General features: G+C 32.5%; 1 long non-coding RNA gene across 1 annotated transcript; it reads right to left on the bottom strand.

Annotated features, from left to right (window-relative positions):
• Positions 1–21,449: 21,449 nt before the first annotated feature.
• On the bottom strand, positions 21,450–24,058 carry LOC145819672 (uncharacterized). The gene is made up of 2 exons (XR_014360447.1): positions 22,835–24,058; positions 21,450–21,686 (listed from the first exon to the last, which is right to left on the bottom strand). It is a non-coding gene; the product is annotated as an uncharacterized LOC145819672 (long non-coding RNA).
• Positions 24,059–26,600: the final 2,542 nt, after the last annotated feature.

Below are 26,600 nucleotides of genomic sequence, written 5' to 3'. Positions count from 1 at the left end.
GAGTTTATTTCCGCATGTTATCTCTGAAATGGAATTAAGTAAATGAAATTGGTAATATTTCGAGTAATAAAAAGTGGGGCGTGACAGGTCATGAAATGGAAATGGGTTATGAATTGATTTATGAAAATTGAACATTTGTCAATTGCTAATGTCTTAGTTATTGCTCATACTGTGTTTAGCATATCTCTACTAGGCGTTGGCTCACCCTTTATGGGACATTATTTTCAGGTACAGGTAGTATGCCACCTCCAAGGACATAGCTTGGATGATGATGAGAGTTGAAGACTCTTTTTGTTCATTTTGTTGGTATTACATGTATATCAAGCCAAGGGCTTATTTTGTATAGAGTTAGCACTCTTCTTTTGTGTAACCAGGTGTTGACTTGGAAAGCTGTAAGCCCATAGGGCATTTGCTTTTGTTGTTAACATGTAATACAGTTGTAAGAATTACTCTGATGAATAGAAATTATTGGTTTCTTTTATATCAATGCATGTCTATAGTGATGGGTTTTATGTATTTTTTTGAGGGCGTTGCATGTCTTTTTTGCTGGGTAACTACTCCTCTCAACCTTTGATGTTTCCAAACTTCATACTCATCCTTACATTCTTGCTGCGCCATTGAGTCTTTCCTATTTGATCGGAGTTCATATGGTTTTCCATCCCTTTGCGTTGATACTGATGCAGTCCATTGTCGATAAGTTTTCGAGAACCCTTTATGTTGTTTATAAAGAGGCTGCTGAGAAGGCAACCCATCAACACCCATCAATCTGGCAATTACATTCGGTGGCCGTCCATCAACGTGTACTATTACAAACATACACTTAGCTATGTAAACACAGAAACAAAAGCAGCAAAAGGCAATGAAACTATAAAGGCCTGCTTTGGTACAATATATAAGGAGGAGTGATCCGTGTAGTCATTTTACCAATTTGAATCTAATTTCCATAATTTGAATCTAATTTCCATTCTTATTTTAAGACTTATTAGGTAAAATATTTTTATAAAAAACTAATACGATTAGATATTAATTGTTATATATTTAAATTAAATTTATGTTATAAAAAATAGATAATTATTTTTAAAATTATATTTGTTGTCTATTTTTTTGAAACAAATATGCTTCAAATATATAGCTACTGATATTCAATTATCTTAACTTTTTATACGAATATTTTAATTAAAGAGTTTTAAAAAATAAACAGTTCAAATCATCGGAATCGATTCTAAAATAGACCTACTAAATCCAAACGCCCTCTCAAATTTAATAAGAACTTACAAAAAAAAGAAGCCAAATCCTTTCTGATACCATGATATGGCTTATGTGTTAATTATACGTACACCCAAAAAAAAAAAAGTTATAGATAAAACATGATGAGTTATTTTTTTTAGGTAGTTAAATAAATGGATAAATTATAAATACACATCCGAAATTTATTTAAAATATGAATTATTTCATGTGATTTTAAAAATTATATCATGTCCCGTGAAGTTTTTTACTTCATAATAAATGGTCATTTTACCAATAAATCATGTAGTCATAGCTATTATTGATGTCAACAGTATATTTCAATAACTAATTCAACCAATTTTATTATTATATGGTAGAGCATTTAGAAATTTTATTTTTTACGATGATTATTTCTTACTCATTAAGTTTTTCAAATTTATTTAATTATTTCCCTTTCAAAAATTAGTATGACAAATTTTTAAAATTCATATATTTTTATTCTAAAATAGTGAAATATTATAACTATGTCATTTTTTTTTATAACAAAGCATAAATTAATTATTAATTGTTAACACGAAAATTTTAATTTATCTATATACTATATGTCATAATAAAGGAATATTTGAAACAAAACACTTAGAAAATGGCTAGTGAGAACAAAGGAAATGATGTTAAATTAGTACCCACTGCATACGATTCTACTAACAGTTCAGAATAAACAAATCAACCAATTACCTGTAGGCGGAGTAATTTCCAAATTGCCCTCGTACTTTCTTTGGAGCGTGTACCCTCTAGCCAATCCAAGCGTGCACTCCTCTTGAAATATTTCTCAGCAGAAAGGCTGAAAAAATAAAAATAAGAGCTTTATACATGGGATGAAGCAAATATATAGTATGAAATAAACAAACAAAAACAACAGATCTTACTCTGCACCAATAATCATATGTTGTGGTAGTGGCCCTAACAACCTCTCTATCATACCTAGATGTTCCAAGTTCTCATTGTCTAAACATTCCAAGACTTGTCCAAAAGTCCCTGCAATTAAATTACCCTATCGATTTAATTCATCGAATGAATTAACAATGATGGGATTATGGAATGTCAATTTGAAAGTTTATGGAACCCAAAAAGTGAGTGTTTCATATTAATACCAATGTCTAGAAGACTCATTTTAATAACAAAAATAAATAAAAAATAAAAAAAAAGAAGGAAAGGAACAGATAAAGGGAGAAGGAAAGAAGTTGAAGGAAAAACTAACCTTCACCCATTTTACTCAGAATCCTATCTTCAAGTACAACTAAATAAAATATGTTATTGGTGAACAGATTACAAATCAAAGAAAAAACTAAGAACATGGATCCACAAATAATAGGACATATCTAAACCCAAGATCAATTAGTTTGTTATTTTCAAAAACTGTTTTGAGAAATGGCTTAGAGAACCGTTTTCTAGGAAGCACCATAACACTGTTTTCTGTTCTCTGTTTTGTGGTTTCCCGTCAGGAATAGTATTATGAACACACACACCCAAAAAAAAAAAAAAACATGAGTCCTCAAAATTTTCACAACTTTCAGAAAAAATGTTTGAGGGCATTTTGGAAACCACTTCTTAATTACATGATGTGTCCTTTTGAATCTTTCAAAAGCAGAATGGACCAGCCAGTTTGCATTGAACCTGAACATAGTTGGGATAAACTTGTAGCATCCTTTTGAAAGAAAAACCACCTTTTTCAACAGAAAAAAACACAACAAACAAAAATCAGACAACCAATTTAATCCATGAAAACTGCTCATAAGTCAACAGAATTGGGCAGTCCAAACATCGTACAACTAAAAAAATTAGTTGAGCAAGAGGCCAACCATGGTTAGCCACGAACTTCTATTGAATGAACGCCATCTCTGCCTCAGACAGGTTTGAGTTTATAGTCCTTTTTGCTGGGTAACTACTCCTCTCGACCTTTGATATTTCCAAAACTTCATACTTATCCTTACATTCTTGCAGCACCATTGAGTCTTTCCTATTTGATCGGTGTTCATATGGTTTTCCATCCCTTTGCAATGATACTGATGCAGTCTATTGTCGATAAGTTTCCGAGAACCCTTTATGTTGTCTATGAAGTGGCTGCTGAGGAGGCAGCCCATCAAGACCCATCAATCTGGCAATAACATTCGGTGGCCGTCCATTAACGTGCACTTTTACAAACATACACTAAGCTATGTAAACACAGAAACTACACTTAGATATGTAAACACAGAAACAAATTAAAACATAGAAACTCCACCTTTTTCCTTCTGATCTTCCTTTCTCCTAAAAACCATTATGGGGTCTGGCAGTGAGTCTAATCCCATGAATCTTGCGAATACTCCTGGGGTCTTGACTTGGGTTTTGAAATTATTTTTGGGTTTTCGAAGGTGGTGGTGGTGGTAGAGATGTCGGTAGTGGGGTCGTATGGTCGGGTTGGGAGGCTGCCGATGCAGAGGAGGTGGCGGAGGATGCCGGAGAAACACTTGAACTTGGAATTTTTGTGACTTGGCCATGTTTGAGTGGGAGAGAGAGAGAGAGAGAGACAGTGTGGAAAGGCGGCAAAAGGCAACAAAACTATAAAAGCTTGGTTTGGAACAACATAGAGGGAGGAGTGTTCTGCGGAGTCATTTTACCAATTTGAATCTAATTTCCGTTCTTATTTTAAGACTTATTAGGTAAAATATTTATATAAAAAATTAAGATGATTAGATATTAATTGTTATATATTTAAATCAAATTTATATTATAAAAAATAGATCATTATTTTTGAAGTTATATTTGTCGTCTATTTTTTTGAAACAAATATGCTTCAAATATATAGCTACTGATATTCAATTATCTTAACTTTTTATATGAATATTTTAATTAAAGAGTTTTAAAAAATGAACAGTTCAAATCATCAGAATCAATTCTAAAATAGACGTACTAAATCCAAACGTTCTCTCAAATTAAATAACTTAAAAAAAAAGAAGCCAAATCCTTTCTGATACCATGACATGGCTTATGTGTTAATTATATGTACACCCAAAAAGAAAAAAAAGTTATAGATAAAACATGTTTAGTTATTTTTTTTTGGGTAGTTAAATAAATGGATAAATTATAAATACACATCCGAAATTTATTTAAAATATGAATTATTTCATGTGATTTTAAAAATTATATCATGTCCCTTGAAGTTTTTTACTTCATAATAAATGGTCATTTTACCAATAAATCATTTAGTCACAGCTATTATTGATGTCAACAGTATATTTCAATAAATAAATCAACCAATTTCTCTTTGGTATCTGGAATAGAGCTGCTATAGCTAAGCATGTCTGGTTCCTCTTCTCTGGTGGCGAGAAGTCTATGTGGTGCCAGTGGGTTAAATCCTATTTACTCAAGGGTAAAAGCTTTTGGAGGGTCAAAATTCCCCCTGACCCTTCCTGGGTTTGGAGGAAGTTATTGTCTCTTAGAGACTGGTTGTCTCCTCTAATTAACCACCAAGTTGGTTGTGGTGATTCTACATTCCTTTGGTATGACAATTGGCATCCTCTTGGTCCTCTATGGAAAAAGTTTGGGGACAGGATTTTGAATGATTCCTGCCTCAACAGTGAGACCAAAGTCAGTCAAATCATCAGTGGTCATTCTTGGAAGTGGCCTATCCCTAATTCTTGGGAAATTCAGGAGTTGATCTCATCTACTCCCGAATGCTGCAAACCTAACCCTTCTAAGTGTGACCAAGTTACCTGGAAACTCACTACGGATGGTAAGTTCTCCATTCACTCAGCTTGGAATCATTGGAGAAGTAGGTCTGACAGAGTGGTCTGGCATAAACTCCTTTGGGGCCCTCATAGGATTCCTAAAGTTAGTTTTATTGTCTGGGTTGCTATCCATAACAGGTTATACACTGGAGATAGGCTAATGCTGTTTGGTTTATCTCCTCATTCACAGTGTCCTTTTTGCCTTGACCCTGGAGAGAGTCATTCTCATCTCTTTTTTAAGTGTAGTTTTACTAATAGAGTTTGGGGTGCTATTGAAGGCAAATGTAACATGAAGTGGCCTGTTTTGGATTGGCCTGATATTGTTACATATGCTACAAAAGAAACCAAGGGTAATTCTCTTAGGGCTAATATTCTTAGCAATGCTTTCTTGTGCTCTATCTACCACATCTGGATTGAGAGAAATAATCGTGTTTTTAACAAAGAATGTAAGCCTGAAGAGGTGGTTATTAAATCTGTAATCCAGATGGTGAGAAGTAGAATGCTATCCATTAAGAATTTGCCTAACTCTGCTAGTGACAGCTGGTTTCTTGCCCAATGGAACCTGCCAACAACGATATTGAAGCCCCATATTATCAGATATGGGAGGGCTGCTGAGTGATGTGAGTTCCATATATGTGGGTTGAGTGTAGGTGAGCAACATTGTGTGTTTGCATAATGGTTTGGTCTTGTGCAGGTTTGTTCAGAGTTCACTGTGGTTCCATACATATCTTTGAGGGTTGAGTGATGAGAGAAGTTAAATTGTCACTTTACATGAGGGTTGAGTGTTGTCAGCCACCATATTTGTTTATGTTAATATATATTATAATTCTTTATTTGCAGGGTAAGGAAGCTCAAATCGAGTGGTGTGAGTCTCTAAATTGTGGGTCGAGTGGTGTGAGATCCTATATTGAGGGCACTGTTACTGATTTAATTCATAGCATATTGTATCTTATTTGCTGGGGGTACTTATTCATGGCTGTTCTTACAGGGTCTACTATAATGTATGAGCATGACTTGGACTGCATGGGTCAGCACTGGCGTCACTTATCTTGTGGTGACTGGCTCTTGGACTCAATGGTTCATGGCTCCTCAGGTTTTGCTACAATGCTCCATTTCTGCTGGGCATGTAAGGGAAGGAAAAACTGCGTTTTGTTTGATGACTGTGGCTGTGCCGGTACTCATTTGCTGCGCAGGTTGTGTTCGAGAGTTTATGTATTTGGTGTGATGGCTGCTTGGAGCGCCTTTGTGGAAACTTGTTCTTACTTAATTTTTACATTTTGTTCAGATACTTATGTTTGGAATTTAGATGGTCTGCTTGTATGGACTATGAATATTTTTATGGGTTGTCACTTTTTTTGGCCTAGCCGTGTGGGATGTACATGGTTGCTAGTTTTGTTTTTTCTGCTGGTTTTAGCTGTTTTGTGGGGTGGTTTTATTACAGAGTTGGGTCGCTGTTGGATGTGTTCATGATCCTCATTCGAATTATGCGGCTCATGAACACATTTTTGGGGGTTTATATTTTCCCATGTCCTTTCTCTAATTCTTATGTCTTGTTAGTTTCTAGTCCTGTTTAGTTTGGTTTGTTTGCTGGTTGTGTGTTTTGGTCTTTTCATTTATTCTTGTATAGTTTTCGTTAGGTCCTGGGGTATGCCCCTTGTAGCTGTGTAATCTCTGTTTTTTTATTTATGTCTTATTCACCCAAAAAAAAAAATCAACCAATTTTAATATTATATGGTAGAGCATTTAGAAATTTTATTTTTTCCGATGATTATTTCTTACTCATTAAGTTTTTCAACTTTATTAAATTATTTCCCTTTCAAAAATCAATATGACAAATTTTTAAAATTCATATATTTATAAATTGTTAATACAATAATTGTAATTTATCTATACTATATGTTATAATAAAGGAATATGTGGAACAAAACACTTAGAAAAATGGCTAGTGAGAACAAGGGAAATGATGATAAATTAGTACCCGCTGCATACGATTCTAATAACAATTTAGAATAAACAAATCTACCAATTACCTGTAGGCGGGGTAATTTCCAAATTGCCCTCGTACTTTCTTTGGCGCTTGCACCCTCTAGCCAATCCAAGCGTGCACTCCTCTTGAAATATTTCTCAGCACGAAGGCTGAAAAAATACGAGCAAGAGCTTTATACATGGGATGAAGCAGATAAATAGTATGAAATAAACAAACAAAAACAACAGATCTTACTCTGCACTAATAATCATATGTTGTGGTAGTGGCCCTAACAACCTCTCCATCATAACTAGATGTTCCAAGTTCTCATTGTCTAAACATTCCAAGACTTGCCCAAAAATCCCTGCAATTATATTACCCTATGGATTTAATTCATCGAATGAATTAACAACGATGGGATTATGGAATGTCAATTTGAAAGTTTATGGAACCCAAAAAGTGAGTGTTTCAAATTAATACCAATGTCGAGAAGACTCACATTAATAACAAAAATAAATAATAAATAAATAAAAAAGAAGGAAAGGAACAGATAAAGGGAGAAGGAAAGAAGCTGAATGAAAAACTAACCTCCACCCATTTTACTCAGAATCCTGTCTGCATGTACAAGTAAATAAAATATGTTATTGGTGAAAGATTACAAATCAAAGAAAAAAATGAGAACATGGATCCACAAATAATATGACATATCTAAACCGGAAATCAATTAGTTTGTTATCTTCAAAAACTGTTTTTAGAAATGAGTTAGAGAACCATTTTCTAGGAAGCACCATAACACTATTTTCTGCTCTCTGTTTTGCGGTTTCCAGTCAGGAATAGTATTATGAACACAAACACCCAAAAAAAAAACATGAGTCCACAAAATTTTCACAACTTTCAGAAAAAATGTTTGAGGGCATTTTGGAAACCACTTCTTAATTACATGGTGTGTCCTTTTGAATCTTTTAAAAGCAGAGTGGACTAGCCAGTTTGCGTGGGGCCCGAACACAGTTGGGATAAACTTGTAGCGTCCTTTTGAAACAAAACCCACCTTTTTCAACAGAAAAAAACACAAAAAACAAAAATCAGACAACCAATTTAATCCATGAAAACTGCTCATAAGTCAACAGAATTGGACAGTCCAAATATCATACAACTAAAAAAATTAGTTGAGCAAGAAGCCAAACATGGTCAACCATGAACTTCTGTTGAATGAACGCCATCTTTGCCTCAGACAGGTTTGAGTTTATAGTCCTTTTTGCTGGGTAACTACTCCTCTCAACCTTTGTTGTTTCCAAAACTTCATACTTATCCTTACATTCTTGCTGCGCCATTGAGTCTTTCCTATTTGATCGGTGTTCATATGGTTTTCCATCCCTTCGCGATGATACTGGTGCAGTCCATTGTCGATAAGTTTCCGAGAACCCTTTATGTTGTCTATGAAGAGGCTGCTGAGGGGGCAGCCCATCAAGACCCATCAATCTGGCAATAACATTCGGTGGCCGTCCATCAACGTGTACTGTTGCAAACATACACTTAGCTATGTAAACACAAAAACTACTCTCAGATATGTAAACACAGAAACACAGAAAAAAAAATTAAAACACACAAGCTCCACTTTTTTCCTTCTGATCTTCCTTTGTCCTAAAAACCTTCCTGGGGTCTGGGAGTGAGTCTAGACCCATGAGTCTTGCGACTACTCCTGGGGTCTTGACTTGGATTTTAAAATTCTTTTTTGGATTTTCGAAGGTGGTGGTGGTGGTGGCGGTGGTGGTAGGGATGTTGGTAGTGGGGTCGGATGGTTGGGTTGGGAGGCTGCCGATGCAGAAGACGCAGCAGAGGATGCCGGAGAAACACTTGAACTTGGAATTCTGTGACTTGGCCGTGTTTGAGAGGGAGAGAGAGAGACAGAGAGAGAGTGTGTGGAATGGCAGCAAAAGGCAACGAAACTATAAAAGCTTGCTTTTGTACAATATAGAGGGAGGAGTGATCCGTGGAGTCATTTTACCAATTTGAATCTAATTTTCATAATTTGAATCTAATTTGCGTTCTTATTTTAAGACTTATTAGGTAAAATATTTATATAAAAAATTAAGATGATTAGATATTAATTGTTATATATTTAAATCAAATTTATATTATAAAAAATAGATCATTATTTTTAAAATAATATTTGTCGTCTATTTTTTTGAAACAAATATGCTTCAAATATATAGCTACTGATATTCAATTATCTTAACTTTTTATATGAATATTTTAATTAAAGATTTTTAAAAAATGAACAGTTCAAATCATCGGAATCGATTCTAAAATAGGCCTACTAAATCTTAACGCTCTCTCAAATTAAATAACTTAAAAAAAAGAAACCAAATCCTTTCTGATACCATGACATGGCTTATGTGTTAATTATATGTACACCCCCCCAAAAAAAAGTTATAGATAAAACATGTTGAGTTATTTTGTTTAGGTAGTTAAATAAATGGATAAATTATAAATGCACATCTGAAATTTATTTAAAATATGAATTATTTCATGTGATTTTAAAAATTGTATCATGTCCCTTGAAGATTTTTACTTCATAATAAGTGGTCATTTTACCAATAAATCATTTAGTCACAGCTATTATTGATTTCAACAGTATATTTCAATAAATAAATCAACCAATTTTATTATTATATGGTAGAGCATTTAGAAATTTTATTTTTTACGATGATTATTTCTTACTCCTTAAGTTTTTCCAATTTATTTAATTCTTTCCCTTTCAAAAATCAATATGACAAATTTTTAAAATTCATATATTTTTATTCTAAAATAGTGAAATATTATAACGATGTCATTTTTTTTTATAACGAGGCATAATTTAATTATTAATTGTTAATACAGCAATTTTAATTTATCTATACTATATGTTATAATAAAGGAATATTTGAAACAAAACACTTAGAAAAATGGCTAGTGAGAACAAAGGAAATGATCTTAAATTAGTACCCGCTCCATACGATTCTGATAACAGTTCAGAATAAACAAATCTACCAATTACCTGTAGGCGGGGTAATTTCCAAACTGCCCTCGTACTTTCTTTGGAGCTTGCACCCTCTAGCCAATCCAAGTGTGCACTCCTCTTGAAATATTTCTCAGCACGAAGGCTGAAAAAATACAAATAAGTGCTTTATACATGGGATGAAGCAGATAAATAGTATGAAATAAACAAACAAAAACAACAGATCTTACTCTGCACTAATAATCATAAGTTGTGGTAGTGGCCGTAACAACCTCTCCATCATAGCTAGATGTTCCAAGTTCTCATTGTCTAAACATTCAAAGACTTGCCCAAAAGTCCCTGCAATTATATTACCCTATGGATTTAATTCATTGAATGAATTGACAACGATGGGATTATGGAATGTCAATTTGAAAGTTTATGGAACCCAAGAAGTGAGTGTTTCATATTAATACCAATATCTAGAAGACTCATATTAATAACAAAAATAAATAATAAATAAAAAAAAAAAGAAGGAAAGGAACAGATGAAGGGAGAAGGAAAGAAGCTAAATGAAAAACTAACCTCCACCCATTTTACTCAGAATTCTGTCTGCAAGTACAAGTAAATAAAATATGTTATTGGTGAACAGATTACAAATCAAAGAAAAAACTGAGAACATGGATCCACAAATAATATGACATATCTAAACCGAAAATCAATTAGTTTGTTATCTTCAAAAACTGTTTTTAGAAATGAGTTAGAGAACCATTTTCTAGGAAGCACCATAACACTATTTTCTGCTCTCTGTTTTGTGGTTTCCAGTCAGGAATAGTATTATAAGCACAAACCCCCCCCCCCAAAAAACAAAAAACATGAGTCCTCAAAATTTTCACAACTTTCAGAAAAAATGTTTGAGGGCATTTTGGAAACCACTTCTTAATTACATGGTGTGTCCTTTTGAATCTTTTAAAAGCAGACTGGACCAGCCAGTTTGCATTGGGCCCGAACACAGTTGGGATAAACTTGTAGCATCCTTTTGAAAGAAAAACCACCTTTTTCAACAGAAAAAATCACAAAAAATAAAAACCAGACAGCCAATTTAATCCATGAAAATTGCTCATAAGTCAACAGAACTAGGCAGTCCAAATATCATACAGCTAAAAAAATTAGTTGAGCAAGAAGCCAACCATGGTCAGCCATGAACTTCTGTTGAATGAACGCTATCTCTGCCTCAGACAGGTTTGAGTTTATAGTCCTTTTTGCTAGATAACTACTCCTCTCAACCTTTGATGTTTCCAAAACTTCATACCCATCCTTACATTCTTGCTGCGCCATTGAGTCTTTCCTATTTGATCGGTGTTCATTTGATTTTCCATCCTTTTGCGATGATACTGGTGCAGTCTATTGTCGATAAGTTTCCAAGAACCCTTTATGTTGTCTATGAAGAGGCTGCTGAGGAGGCAACCCATCAAGACCCATCAATCTAGCAATAACATTCGATGGCCGTCCATCAACGTGTACTGTTGCAAACATACACTTAGCTATGTAAACACAGAAACTACGCTCAGATATGTAAACACAGAAACAAATTAAAACACAGAAACTCCATTTTTTTCCTTCTGATCTTCCTTTGTCCTAAAAACCTTCCTGGGGTCTGGGAGTGAGTCTAGACCCATGAGTCTTGCGACTACTCCTGGGGTCTTGACTTGGATTTTAAAATTCTGTTTTGGGTTTTCGAAGGCGGTGGTGGTGGTAGGGATGTTGGTGGTGCGGTCGAATGGTTGGGTTGGGAGGCTGCCGATGCAGAAGAGGTAGCAGAGGATGCCGGAGAAACACTTCAACTTGGATTTCTGTGACTTGGCCATGTTTGAGAGGGAGAGAGAGAGACTCTGTGGAATGGCAGCAAAAGGCAACGAAACTATAAAGGCTTGCTTTGGTACAATATAGAGGGAGGAGTGATCCGTGGAGTCATTTTACCAATTTGAATCTAATTTCCATAATTTGAATCTAATTTCCGTTCTTATTTTAAGACTTATTAGGTAAAATATTTATATAACAAATGAAGATGATTAGATATTAATTGTTATATATTTAAATCAAATTTATATCATAAAAAATAGATCATTATTTTTAAAATTATATTTGTCGTCTATTTTTTTGAAACAAATATGCTTCAAATATATAGCTACTGATAGTCAATTATCTTAACTTTTTATATGAATATTTTAATTAAAGAGTTTGAAAAAATGAACAGTTCAAATCATCGGAATCGATTCTAAAATAGACCTACTAAATCCAAACGCTCTCTCAAATTAAATAACTTAAAAAAAAGAAGCCAAATCCTTTCTGATACCATGACGTGGCTTATGTGTTAATTACATGTACACCAAAAAAAAAAAAAAAGTTATAGATAAAACATGTTGAGTTATTTTTTTTAGGTAGTTAAATAAATGGATAAATTGTAAATACACATCCGAAACTTATTTAAAATATGAATTATTTCACGTGATTTTAAAAATTATATCATGTCCCTTGAAGTTTTTACTTCATAATAAATGGTCATTTTACCAATAAATCATTTAGTCACAACTATTATTGATGTCAACAGTATATTTCAATAAATATATCCACCAATTTTATTATTATGTGGAAGAGCATTTAGAAATTTTATTTTTTACGATGATTATTTCTTACTCATTAAGTTTTTCAAATTTATTTAATCGTATCCCTTTCAAAAATCAATATGTCAAATTTTTAAAATTCATATATTTTTATTCTAAAATAGTGAAATATTATAACTATCTCATTTTTTTTTTATAACAAGGCATAATTTAATTATTAATTGTTAATACAACAATTTTAACTTATCTCTACTATATGTTATAATGAAGGAATATTTGAAACAAAACACTTAGAAAAATGGCTAGTGAGAACAAAGGAAATGATGTTAAATTAGTACCCACTGCATACAATTGTGATAACAGTTCAGAATAAACAAATCTACCAATTACCTGTAGGTGGGGTAATTTCCAAACTACCCTCGTACTTTCTTTGGAGCTTGCACCCTCTAGCCAATCCAAGTGTGCACTCCTCTTGAAATATTTCTCAGCACGAAGGCTGAAAAAATACAAATAAGAGCTTTATACATGGGATTAAGCAGATAAATAGTATGAAATAAACAAACAAAAACAACAGATCTTACTCTGCACTAATAATCATATGTTGTGGTAGTGGCCCTAACAACCTCTCCATCATAGCTAGATGTTCCAACTTCTCATTGTCTAAACATTCCAAGACTTGCCCAAAAGTCCCTGCAATTATATTACCCTATGGATTTAATTCACCGAATGAATTAACAACGATGGGATTATGGAATGTCAATTTGAAAGTTTATGGAACCCAAAAAGTGAGTGTTTCATATTAATACCAATGTCTAGAAGACTCATATTAATAACAAAAATAAATAATAAATAAATAAAAAAAGAAGGAAAGGAACAGATAAAGGGAGAAGGAAAGAAGCTGAATGAAAAACTAACCTTCACCCATTTTACTCAGAATTCTGTCTGCAAGTACAAGTAAATAAAATATGTTATTAGTGAACAGATTACAAATCAAAGAAAAAACTGAGAACATGGATCCACAAATAATATGACATATCTAAATCGAAAATCAATTAGTTTGTCATCTTCAAAAACTGTTTTTAGAAATGAGTTAGAGAACCATTTTCTAGGAAGCACCATAACACTATTTTCTGCTCTCTGTTTTGTGGTTTCTAGTCAGGAATAGCATTATAAGCACAAACACCCCCCCCAAAAAAAAACATGAGTCCTCAAAATTTTCACAACTTTCAGAAAAAATGTTTGAGGGCATTTTGGAAACCACTTCTTAATTACATGGTGTGTCCTTTTGATCTTTTAAAAGCAGACTGGACCAGCCAATTTGCATTGGGCCCGAACACAGTTGGGATAAACTTGTAGCATCCTTTTGAAAGAAAAACCACCTTTTTCAACAGAAAAAATCACAAAAAACAAAAACCAAACAGCCAATTTAATCCATGAAAACTGCTTATAAGTCAACAGAACTAGGCAGTCCAAATATAATACAGCTGAAAAAATTAGTTGAGCAAGAAGCCAACCATGGTCAGCCATGAACTTCTATTGAATGAACGCCATCTCTGCCTCAGACAGGTTTGAGTTTATAGTGCTTTTTGCTGGGTAACTACTCCTCTCAACCTTTGATGTTTCCAAAACTTCATACTCATCCTTACATTCTTGCTGCGCCATTGAGTCTTTCCTATTTGATCGGTGTTCATTTGGTTTTCCATCCTTTTGCGATGATACTGGTGCAGTCCATTGTCGATAAGTTTCCAAGAACCCTTTATGTTGTCTATGAAGAGGCTGCTGAGGAGGCAACCCATCAAGACCCATCAATCTAGCAATAACATTCGATGGTCGTCCATCAACGTGTACTGTTGTAAACATACACTTAGCAATGTAAACACAGAAACTACGCTCAGATATGTAAACACAGAAACAAATTAAAACATAGAAACTCCACTTTTTTCCTTCTGATCTTCCTTTGTCCTAAAAACCTTCCTGGGGTTTGGGAGTGAGTCTAGACCCATGAGTCTTGCGACTACTCCTGGTGTCTTGACTTGGATTTTAAAATTCTGTTTTGGGTTTTCGAAGGTGGTGGTGGTGGTGGTGGTAGGGATGTTGGTGGTGTGGTCAGATGGTTGGGTTGGGAGGTTGTCGATGCAGAGGAGGTAGCAGAGGATGCCGGAGAAACACTTGAACTTGGATTTCTGTGACTTGGCCATGTTTGAGAGGGAGAGAGAGAGACAGAGAGAGAGAGAGAGAGAGAGAGACTTTGTGGAATGGCAGCAAAAGGCAACGAAACTATAAAGGCTTGCTTTGGTACAATATAGAGGGAGGAGTGATCCGTGGAGTCATTTTACCAATTTGAATCTAATTTCCATAATTTGAATCTAATTTCCGTTCTTATTTTAAGACTTATTAGGTAAAATATTTATATAAAAAATTAAGATGATTAGATATTAATTGTTATATATTTAAATCAAATTTATATCATAAAAAATAGATCATTATTTTTAAAATTATATTTGTCGTCTATTTTTTTGAAACAAATATGCTTCAAATATATAGCCTACTGATATTCAATTATCTTAACTTTTTATATGAATATTTTAATTAAAGAGTTTTAAAAAATGAACAGTTCAAATCACCGAAATCGATTCTAAAATAGACCTACTACATCCAAACGCTCTCTCAAATTAAATAACTTAAAAAAAAGAAGCCAAATCCTTTCTGATACCATGACGTGGCTTATGTGTTAATTACATGTACACCAAAAAAAAAAAAAAAGTTATAGATAAAACATGTTGAGTTATTTTTTTTAGGTAGTTAAATAAATGGATAAATTGTAAATACACATCCGAAACTTATTTAAAATATGAATTATTTCACGTGATTTTAAAAATTATATCATGTCCCTTGAAGTTTTTACTTCATAATAAATGGTCATTTTACCAATAAATCATTTAGTCACAACTATTATTGATGTCAACAGTATATTTCAATAAATATATCCACCAATTTTATTATTATGTGGAAGAGCATTTAGAAATTTTATTTTTTACGATGATTATTTCTTACTCATTAAGTTTTTCAAATTTATTTAATCGTATCCCTTTCAAAAATCAATATGTCAAATTTTTAAAATTCATATATTTTTATTCTAAAATAGTGAAATATTATAACTATCTCATTTTTTTTTTATAACAAGGCATAATTTAATTATTAATTGTTAATACAACAATTTTAACTTATCTCTACTATATGTTATAATGAAGGAATATTTGAAACAAAACACTTAGAAAAATGGCTAGTGAGAACAAAGGAAATGATGTTAAATTAGTACCCACTGCATACAATTGTGATAACAGTTCAGAATAAACAAATCTACCAATTACCTGTAGGCGGGGTAATTTCCAAACTACCCTCGTACTTTCTTTGGAGCTTGCACCCTCTAGCCAATCCAAGTGTGCACTCCTCTTGAAATATTTCTCAGCACGAAGGCTGAAAAAATACAAATAAGAGCTTTATACATGGATGAAGCAGATAAATAGTATGAAATAAACAAACAAAAACAACAGATCTTACTCTGCACTAATAATCATATGCTGTGGTAGTGGCCCTAACAACCTCTCCATCATAGCTAGATATTCCAAGTTCTCATTGTCTAAACATTCCAAGACTTGCCCAAAAGTCCCTGCAATTATATTACCCTATGGATTTAATTCATCGAATGAATTAACAACGATGGGATTATGGAATGTCAATTTGAAAGTTTATGGAACCCAAAAAGTGAGTGTTTCATATTAATACCAATGTCTAGAAGACTCATATTAATAACAAAAATAAATAATAAATAAAAAAAAGAAGGAAAGGAACAGATAAAGGGAGAAGGAAAGAAGCTGAATGAAAAACTAACCTTCACCCATTTTACTCAGAATCCTGTCTTCAAGTACAAGTAAATAAAATATGTTATTGGTGAACAGATTACGAATCAAAGAAAAAACTGAGAACATGGATCCACAAATAATATGACATATCTAAATCGAAAATCAATTAGTTTGTTGTCTTCAAAAACTGTTTTTAGAAATGAGTTAGAGAACCATTTTCTAGGAAGCACCGTAACACTATTTTCTGCTCTCTGTTTTGTGGTTTCCAGTCAGGAATAGTATTATGAACACAAACACCCAAAATAAAAAAAACATGAGTCCTCACAATTTTCACAACTTTTAGAAAAAATATTTGTGGGCATTTTGGAAACCACTTCTTAATTACATGGTGTGTCCTTTTGGATCTTTTAAAAGCAGACTGGACCAGCCAGTTTGCATTGGGCCCGAACACAGTTGGGATAAACTTGTAGCATCCTTTTGAAAGAAAACCACCTTTTTCAAAAGAAAAAAACACAAAAACAAAAATCAGACAGCCAATTTAATCCATGAAAACTGCTCATAAGTCAATAGAACTGGGCAGTCCAAATATCGTACAACTAAAAAAATTAGTTGAGCAAGAAGCCAACCATGGTCAGCCATGAACTTCTGTTGAATGAACGCCATCTCTGCCTCAGACAGGTTTGAGTTTATAGTCCTTTTGGCTGGATAACAACTCCTCTCAACCTTTGATGTTTCCAAAACTTCATACTCATCCTTACATTATTGTTGCGCCATTGAGTCTTTCCTATTTGGTCGGTGTTTATATGGTTTTCCATCCCTTTGCGATGATACTGGTGCAGTCCATGGTCGATAAGTTTCCAAGAACCCTTTATGTTGTCCATGAAGAGGCTGCTGAGGAGGCAGCCCATCAAGACCCATTAATCTGGCAATAGCATTCGGTGGCCGTCCATCAACGTGTACTGTTGCAAACATACACTTGGCTATGTAAATACAGAAACTACGCTTAGATATGTAAACACAGAAACACATAAACAAATTAAAACACAGAAACTCCACTTTTTTCCTTCTGATCTTCCTTTCTCCTAAAAACCTACCTGGGGTTTGGGAGTGAGTCTAGACGCATGAGTCTTACGACTATTCCTGGGGTCCTGACTTGGGTTTTGAAATTTTTTTTTGGGTTTTCGAAGGTGGTGGTGTTGGTGGTGGTGGTAGGGATGTTGGTGGTGGGGTCGGATGGTTGGGTTGGGAGGCTGCCGATGCAGAGGAGGTACCAGAGGATGCCGGAGAAACACTTGAACTTTGAATTTTGTGACTTGGCCATGTTTGAGAGGGAGAGAGAGAGAGACTGTGTGGAATGGCAGCAAAAGGCAACGAAACTATAAAGGCTTGCTTTGGTACAATATAGAGGGAGGAGTGATCCGTGGAGTCATTTTACCAATTTGAATCCAATTTCCATAATTTGAATCTAATTTCCGTTCTTATTTTAAGACTTATTAGGTAAAATATTTATATAAAAAATTAAGATGATTAGATATTAATTGTTATATATTTAAATCAAATTTATATTATAAAAAATAGATCATTATTTTTAAAATTATTTTTGTCGTCTATTTTTTTGAAACAAATATGCTTCAAATATATAGCTACTGATATTCAATTATCTTAACTTTTTATATGAATATTTTAATTAATGAGTTTTAAAAAATGAACAGTTCAAATCACCGAAATCGATTCTAAAATAGACCTACTACATCCAAACGCTCTCTCAAATTAAATAACTTAAAAAAAAGAAGCCAAATCCTTTCTGATACCATGACGTGGCTTATGTGTTAATTACATGTACACCAAAAAAAAAAAAAGTTATAGATAAAACATGTTGAGTTATTTTTTTTAGGTAGTTAAATAAATGGATAAATTGTAAATACACATCCGAAACTTATTTAAAATATGAATTATTTCACGTGATTTTAAAAATTATATCATGTCCCTTGAAGTTTTTACTTCATAATAAATGGTCATTTTACCAATAAATCATTTAGTCACAACTATTATTGATGTCAACAGTATATTTCAATAAATATATCCACCAATTTTATTATTATGTGGTAGAGCATTTAGAAATTTTATTTTTTACGATGATTATTTCTTACTCATTAAGTTTTTCAAATTTATTTAATCATATCCCTTTCAAAAATCAATATGTCAAATTTTTAAAATTCATATATTTTTATTCTAAAATAGTGAAATATTATAACTATGTCATTTTTTTTTTATAACAAGGCATAATTTAATTATTAATTGTTAATACAACAATTTTAATTTATCTATACTATATGTTATAATGAAGGAATATTTGAAACAAAAGACTTAGAAAAATGGCTAGTGAGAACAAAGGAAATGATGTTAAATTAGTACCCACTGCATACAATTCTGATAACAGTTCAGAATAAACAAATCTACCAATTACCTGTAGGCGGGGTAATTTCCAAACTACCCTCGTACTTTCTTTGGAGCTTGCACCCTCTAGCCAATCCAAGTGTGCACTCCTCTTGAAATATTTCTCAGCACGAAGGCTGAAAAAATACAAATAAGAGCTTTATACATGGATGAAGCAGGAAAATAGTATGAAATAAACAAACAAAAACAACAGATCTTACTCTGCACTAATAATCATATGCTGTGGTAGTGGCCCTAACAACCTCTCCATCATAGCTAGATGTTCCAAGTTCTCATTGTCTAAACATTCCAAGACTTGCCCAAAAGTCCCTGCAATTTTATTACCCTATGGATTTAATTCATCGAATGAATTAACAACGATGGGATTATGGAATGTCAATTTGAAAGTTTATGAAACCCGAAAAGTGAGTGTTTCATATTAATACCAATGTCTAGAAGACTCATATTAATAACAAAAATAAATAATAAATAAAAAAAAAGAAGGAAAGGAACAGATAAAGGGAGAAGGAAAGAAGCTGAATGAAAAACTAACCTTCACCCATTTTACTCAGAATCCTGTCTTCAAGTACAAGTAAATAAAATATGTTATTGGTGAACAGATTACGAATCAAAGAAAAAACTGAGAACATGGATCCACAAATAATATGACATATCTAAACCGAAAATCAATTGGTTTGTTATTTTGAAAAACTGTTTTTAGAGATGAGTTAGAGAACCATTTCTAAGAAGCACCAGAACACTATTTTCTACTCTCTGTTTTGTGGTTTCCAGTCAGGAATAGTATTGTGAACACACACATCCAAAAAAAAAACATGAGTCCTCAAAATTTTCACAACTTTCAGAAAAAATGTTTGAGGGCATTTTGGAAACCACTTCTTAATTACATGATGTGTCCTTTTGAATCTTTTAAATGCAAACTGGACTAGCCAGTTGGCATTGGGCCCGAACACTGTTGGGATAAACTTGTAGCATCCTTTTGAAAGGAAAACCACCTTTTTCAACAGGAAAAAAACTCAAAAAACAAAAACCAGACAACCAATTTAATCCATGAAAACTACTCATAAGTCAATAGAACTGGGTAGTCCAAATATCATGCAACTAAAAAAATTAGTTGAGCAAGAAGCCAACCATGGTCAGCCATGAACTTCTGTTGAATGAACACCATCTCTGCCTCAGACAGCTTTGAGTTTATAATCCTTTTTGCTGGGTAACTACTCCTCTCAACCATTTGATGTTTTCAAAACTTCATACTCATCCTTATATTCTTGCTGCACCATTGAGTCTTTCCTATTTGATTGGTGTTCATACGGTTATCCATCCCTTTCGATGATACTGATGCAGTCCATTGTTGATAAGTTTCCGAGAACCCTTTATGTTGTCTATGAAGAGGCTGCTAAGGTGGCCTCCCATCAAGACCCATCAATTTAGAAATAACATTTGGTGGCTGTCCATCAACGTGTACTGTTACAAACATACACTTAGCTGTGTAAAGACAGAAACTACACTTAGATATGTAAACAAAGAAACACAGAAACAAATTAAAACATAGAAACACAGGAACTCCACTTTTTTCTTTCTGATCTTCCTTTCTCCCAAAATCCTTCCTGGGGTCTGGGAGTGAGTCTAGACCCATGAGTCTTGCGACTACTCCTGGGGTCTTGACTTGGGTTTTGAAATTATTTTTTGGGTTTTCGAAGGTGGTGGTGGTGGTAGGGATGTCGGTGGTGGGGTTGGATGGTTGGGTTGGGAGGCTGCTGATGTAGAGGAGGTAGCGGAGGATGCCGGAGAAACACTTGAGCTTGGAACTCTGTGACATGGCCATGTTTGAGAGGGAGAAAGAGAGACAGAGACAGAGAGAGACTTGTGGAAAGGCGGCAAAAGGCAACGAAACTATAAAGGCTTGGTTTGGTACAATATAGAGGGAGGAGTGATTCGTAGAGTCATTTTACCAATTTGAATCTAATTTCCGTTCTTATTTTAAGACTTATTAGGTAAAATATTTATATAAAAAATTAAGATGCTTAGATATTAATTGTTATATATTTAAATTAAATTTATATTATAAAAAATAGATAATTATTTTTAAAATTATTTTTGTTGTCTATTTTTTTGAAACAAATATGCTTTAAATATATAGCTACTGATATTAAATTATCTTAACTTTTTATATGAATATTTTAATTAAAGAGTTTTAAAAAATGAACAGTTAAAATCATTGGAATCGATTCTAAAATAGACCTACTAAATCCAACCGCTCTCTCAAATTAAATAACAACTTAAAAAAAAAGAAGCCAAATCCTTTCTGATACGATGGCATGGCTTATGTGTTAATTATATGTACACCAAAAAAAAAAAAAAAAAGTTATGGATAAAACATGTTGACTTATTTTTTTTAGGCAGTTAAATAAATGGATAAATTGTAAATAAACATCCGAAATTTATTTAAAATATGAATTATTTCATGTGATTTTAAAAATTATATCGTGTCCTTTGATGTTTTTTACTTCATAATAAATTCTGATGCCCCCAAAATAATACTATGAAGATAACTCATATGCAAATTAAATATGAGAAACAACATACTTTCATACATCAGAGTTCACTGTTTAACAAACATTTAAATGCCATGTAGGCTTACATCTTTCCAAGTCACTGGTTGGTTACACAAATTGAGTCTCGCTCATTACATCTTAAGCCCTCGGCTTTACAAATAACAAACATACACACATAAGGCATAAATAAGATGCCCTTGCTTCCCAAAAGTCCACCCATGCTATTGCCTTGGAGGAAATAATTCACCTGCACCTGAAAATGATATTCCCATATAGGGTAAGCCAACAGCCCAGCAGAAATAATCTAACACAATATATGAGGTTTAGCAAAGGCATAAATACCACGTATATAAACAATACCGATACATAAGTATTCACAAGGCCTATATATTCATAAGCCACTAAGATCAATCCTATTCCATTTTCCTTCAATTCATTTCCAATTCATATGCACTACTCAATTCATGAGTTAAATTTATTATCTTTCAACAACCAATATGAGATTACAACTCAATAGTTTTTGCATTTATACAAAACACACATAAACACTTCAAACTTGCCATTTTACGGATATTTTGTCCGAAGGAATCGGCACCCATTTATATATAAAATTTCGGGTCTTTCATCCAGGACACTCTGGCCAACTTGCTTTAAATGAAGTCCATCCCCTTTCTCCTCCCAAACAAATATACATACGCAATGTATTTATAAACAAAATCACATATGGAGTACATCCCCTATCTCCTCCTAATAAACATACATATACAATGTATTTAAAAATATAATCACATATGGAGTACATCCCCTATCTCCTCCCAATAAACATACATATACAATGTATTTAAACACATTATCATATACAATGATCAATTATAGCACATATTCAATGTGTTAATCCAACCGTCATATTCAATGACATAATTCAGTTGATTAGTTTCAATTTGCCTAATCATCATGCAGTTCTACAACAATCATGGCTATCCTCTACCGATAGCCCAATACAATTATTTCTAAGAGATGTTCAATCTCAAAATACATAGTTTATCAAAACTTCCATAGGTGAGATATTACATATCCAATATCACCATTTATAACCACAACCTTCCAATTTCACATTTTCAATGTTAATTCCAATTATTTATGCAAAATAATGATTTAATCAAAATTAGGGCAAAATCTCCCTCTATTCCAAATATCAACCCAAACACCAAAATCAACTATTTTGGCACAACATGATCTTATATTCAAGCCTCATACTTATTTACCTCATATTCATCAAAACCCCTATTTTCATTCACACCCAAATCCTAGGTTTGTCCAAACCACAACCATATCTCATTATCTATACACAATAGCAAATAACTAAACTAAAAACCATATTAGAGTGTAGAAATTCCCTACCTTTAGAAGAGGAGAGGAGAAAAGCCCAAAAATCAATCTTTAAGATTGCAATTTCCTTTTCAGAATTTATGTCCTCATCTGACAATAATGAATCACCACCAAAATTAATATATAACCCAATCCGGAGCCAAATTTGGTTATAACACAAAAGGATTCTCGAGGCCTTCTCCTTCAACCCAACATCAGTTACAATAAGGCAGTGTGGCTTCATTTTGAATCTTCCTTCATCTATATTCTTTGTTACTTTCTCCTTCGATAAATAAATCTTTAAAAGTTATTCGTGCTTCATAATGCTATTTAAATTCTTACAGGGACAGGGTGCATGTGACTTCATTCAATCATTGGATGCTACTAACAGTCATTCGGATAAAAGTATTATTTCTCAGTCTACTTTGACCAACTATCATGACACTAGCCTCTCAAGCAGTGACTTAGTCGAGGATGGGGATTTCAGCCAACAAGGGATGAGGCATCACCTTGAAAATTTCTTTACAACTACCCTAGCTCAAGTAAACCTTCATTCTCTCTTTATTCACCATAATTGATCCCGGCCGGAGATTTTCATGTGCTTGTATGATGCTTTTCTCAATGCCATTAACAATAACATCAAATGACTGGCGCACAAACCCAAGAGATGTTACGGTGTACACAACATATTGTAGATAACCCCCAGGGCCAACGTGGGTGTGAATACCACTAATAGCAACATTGTTTTCAGTATATATGTTCCCATATCTTGTTTTCAACCTCTCAAGCACTTTAATTGTCACAAGTTGAGAAGCCATGCAAGCATCAAGGTTTACAAATACTACACGGTTACCCTACGGCTCTGCCACAATAAATGCCCGAGCTCGCAACCTGAAGTAAACACCTGATGCAGTCTGGTCAGAGCTAGCATATCCCATCATATTGACATCAACTACAGGTCCTGTAATGTCATAGCTTCCAAGCCCAACCAAGTAATTTGAAGCAGAGTGTATCCCTCTGCTATTTTGTAGCAAGAGTAGCAGCAAAATCTAAAACCACATGATAGCAAATGGTTTCTGGAAAGTGAGCTTCCAAGCTGAAAAGATCTCTATCACTGCTCCACCAATGAGCTCTTATTTTCCTTTAACACTGTAATACTGATATAAATGAACGCAAAATATATTGAATCCGATCGCTATTGCCTCTGCTAAATCAATTAATTTTCTGAAGAAGTGATGAGAGAGAAAATGTGTGTGTGAGAGAGAGAGAGTGGAACAGATGGTTATGTTATGATTAAAGACCAAAAAAATAAAATAATAATAATATCCTCCACATGCTGCTTTTCGGTGCCACTAACTCAACATCATGATGTTGAGAAATTATTAAAGCATCAGCTAAGTGGTGAATCATATTTTATTCCTCCCTAAAAAAATAATAATTTTCCACCACCCCAAAACAATATCCTCATGCTGACCATACAAGCCAAACAATCACCACCACATTTTATTTTATTTTATATTTTTTTGAGTCATTACATAAATGGCTATTTTACCAATAAATCATTTAGTCACAACTATTATTGATGCCAATAGTATATTTCAATAAATAATTCAACCAATTTTATTATTATATGGTAGAGCATTTAGAATTTTATTTTTTACGATGATTATTTTTTACTCATTAAGTTTTTAAAATTTGTTTAATTATTTCCCTTTCAAAAATCAATATGACAAATTTTTAAAATTCATATATTTTTATTATAAAATAGTGAAATATTATAACTATGTCTTTTTTTCTTTTTTTTTTTTTATAACAAGGCATAATTTAATTATTAATTGTTAATACAACAATTTTAACTTATCTCTACTATATGTTATAATAAAGGAATATTTGAAACAAAACACTCAAACTTATATGTAAAATTTTATTTACAAGTGACAAAATATAAAAAATTTAAATATAATTATCGTATTTTTAATAAATTATATATTATTTTATCCCGTGCATAGCACGGGTGATATGCTAGTTCTATCACAGCGCAATTCATGTTATCTCTATATGTAAATCATTTATTTTGTAAAATTTATCAAACAAATCATTCGTGTAAACAATTAAATTAATAGAGTATTGGTAGATGATAAAATCATATTATTATTATATAATATAAGTAAAAGTGTTGTCGCCTCTTTGAAGTTGAAAGTCTCACTCTAATTTTCTCAATTTTTCTAAACTTTATGACACTTAAAATACACATGTCATTTTATGATTAGCTCAAAATATAATTTATATAAATTAAGGTAATTTTTAAATCCTCTAAATCATTACCAAAATTTATGAGTATTGCTTCCTTAAATTTTGTGATTATTATTCCTAGAATTACCTTATTCTAATTGGAATCATAATCTATATGATTATACATACCAAACTTCAAAGACTTCTATAATTATATTAAAAAAGTTTAGGAAATATAACAATGGGAAGAGAGCTGCATATTAGGTCCTCAATTTTTGTTTTTGTAATTTTTTGTAAAACACAATCACAACATAATTCTTTAAGTATATGGGGAAAAAATAGAAATACAAAAAGAATTATTTAGAGATTTTAGCTTGAAAAACAAGCTAATTGTGCAAATTAAATTATGAATATGATCCACATATTTTAAATAACGCATGGATATTCATATTATCTATTTAATATGAGTTGTTGTTGGGTTATTTTAGCCAATTTCTTTGTATATATCTTTTTTTTTTAACAACGTTTTTTTATAATTATTTTTGTTTAAATGAAAAAAAATGCAAAATACAAAAAAATTATTTTTATAGCCGGCTAAATCTAGCTCTAGTACAACAAGAGCACCAAGCTCCCTCCTAAAGATAAAACAAAAGTGATGATAATCTTGAGTTTGACATCCTTCTTATAATGACGTAAGAGAATCCTAAAGAATTTTTACTGCAATGTAAGAGGAATCGAAAAGAGTTTTTACTATCAATATAAGAGAATTTACTTAGAATTTTTACCGATCATGTGGCTATTTGAAAATCAAAGTATGCGTGTGTATATTTTTTTCTTAGTTTAAGTATTTTTTAAGGGAAGACCAATCAATGGAGTACATTTTTTTAGATTGGAAAAAAATTATAAAATGGAAGAGACGTGAAATTTTTATAACTTTATGTTTATATAAATTTGGAAATAGTAGGAGTAATTGTTTAAGAGTCACAAAATGATATAAGAGATAAAATGTAGGGACTACTAATATAAATTGTTTCCGATTTATTAATTTCTTACTCATAATTTAACTTATTTTTAAATTTTTTCCCCCTGTTGTTTAGTGGCCTTTTATATTCAGCAACTATTGCAAAAAACTCTGAACGTATGAAATGAATGTAATGATATTTTATCATCAAACAATTTTTATTATTACTTTTGGTTTAAATGGATAAGAAATTAGTGTATATTTAATTGCATTATTATTTGGATTGATTTTCATTTAATTTTGAAATAATTTAATTTGTTTAAGTGATTTACAATTTATCATTACATTGTCAATGTTTCACATATTTTTTAATCTTTTGTGTTTATTATGCACTATACAGTGATTTTTATTGTATTTTATTAAGATAAAATGAATATGTCAAAAATATATATACATTAGCCGTGCAGATCACGGGCTTAACACTAGTTAATAAATAAAGTAAAGGGTAAATTACAAACATACCCTTGAGATTTATTTAAATTACAAATTACTTCCTATAGTTCTACAAATTACATTATAGCCCCTAAAGTTTCTAATTTCATAACA

Source organism: Camellia sinensis, chromosome 2 (assembly GCF_055761805.1).
Source record: "Camellia sinensis isolate YWXY chromosome 2, ASM5576180v1, whole genome shotgun sequence".
NCBI lineage: Eukaryota > Viridiplantae > Streptophyta > Magnoliopsida > Ericales > Theaceae > Camellia > Camellia sinensis.
Note: the sequence above shows the minus strand (reverse complement) of the source record. Positions and strands in the feature narration are given on the sequence as shown.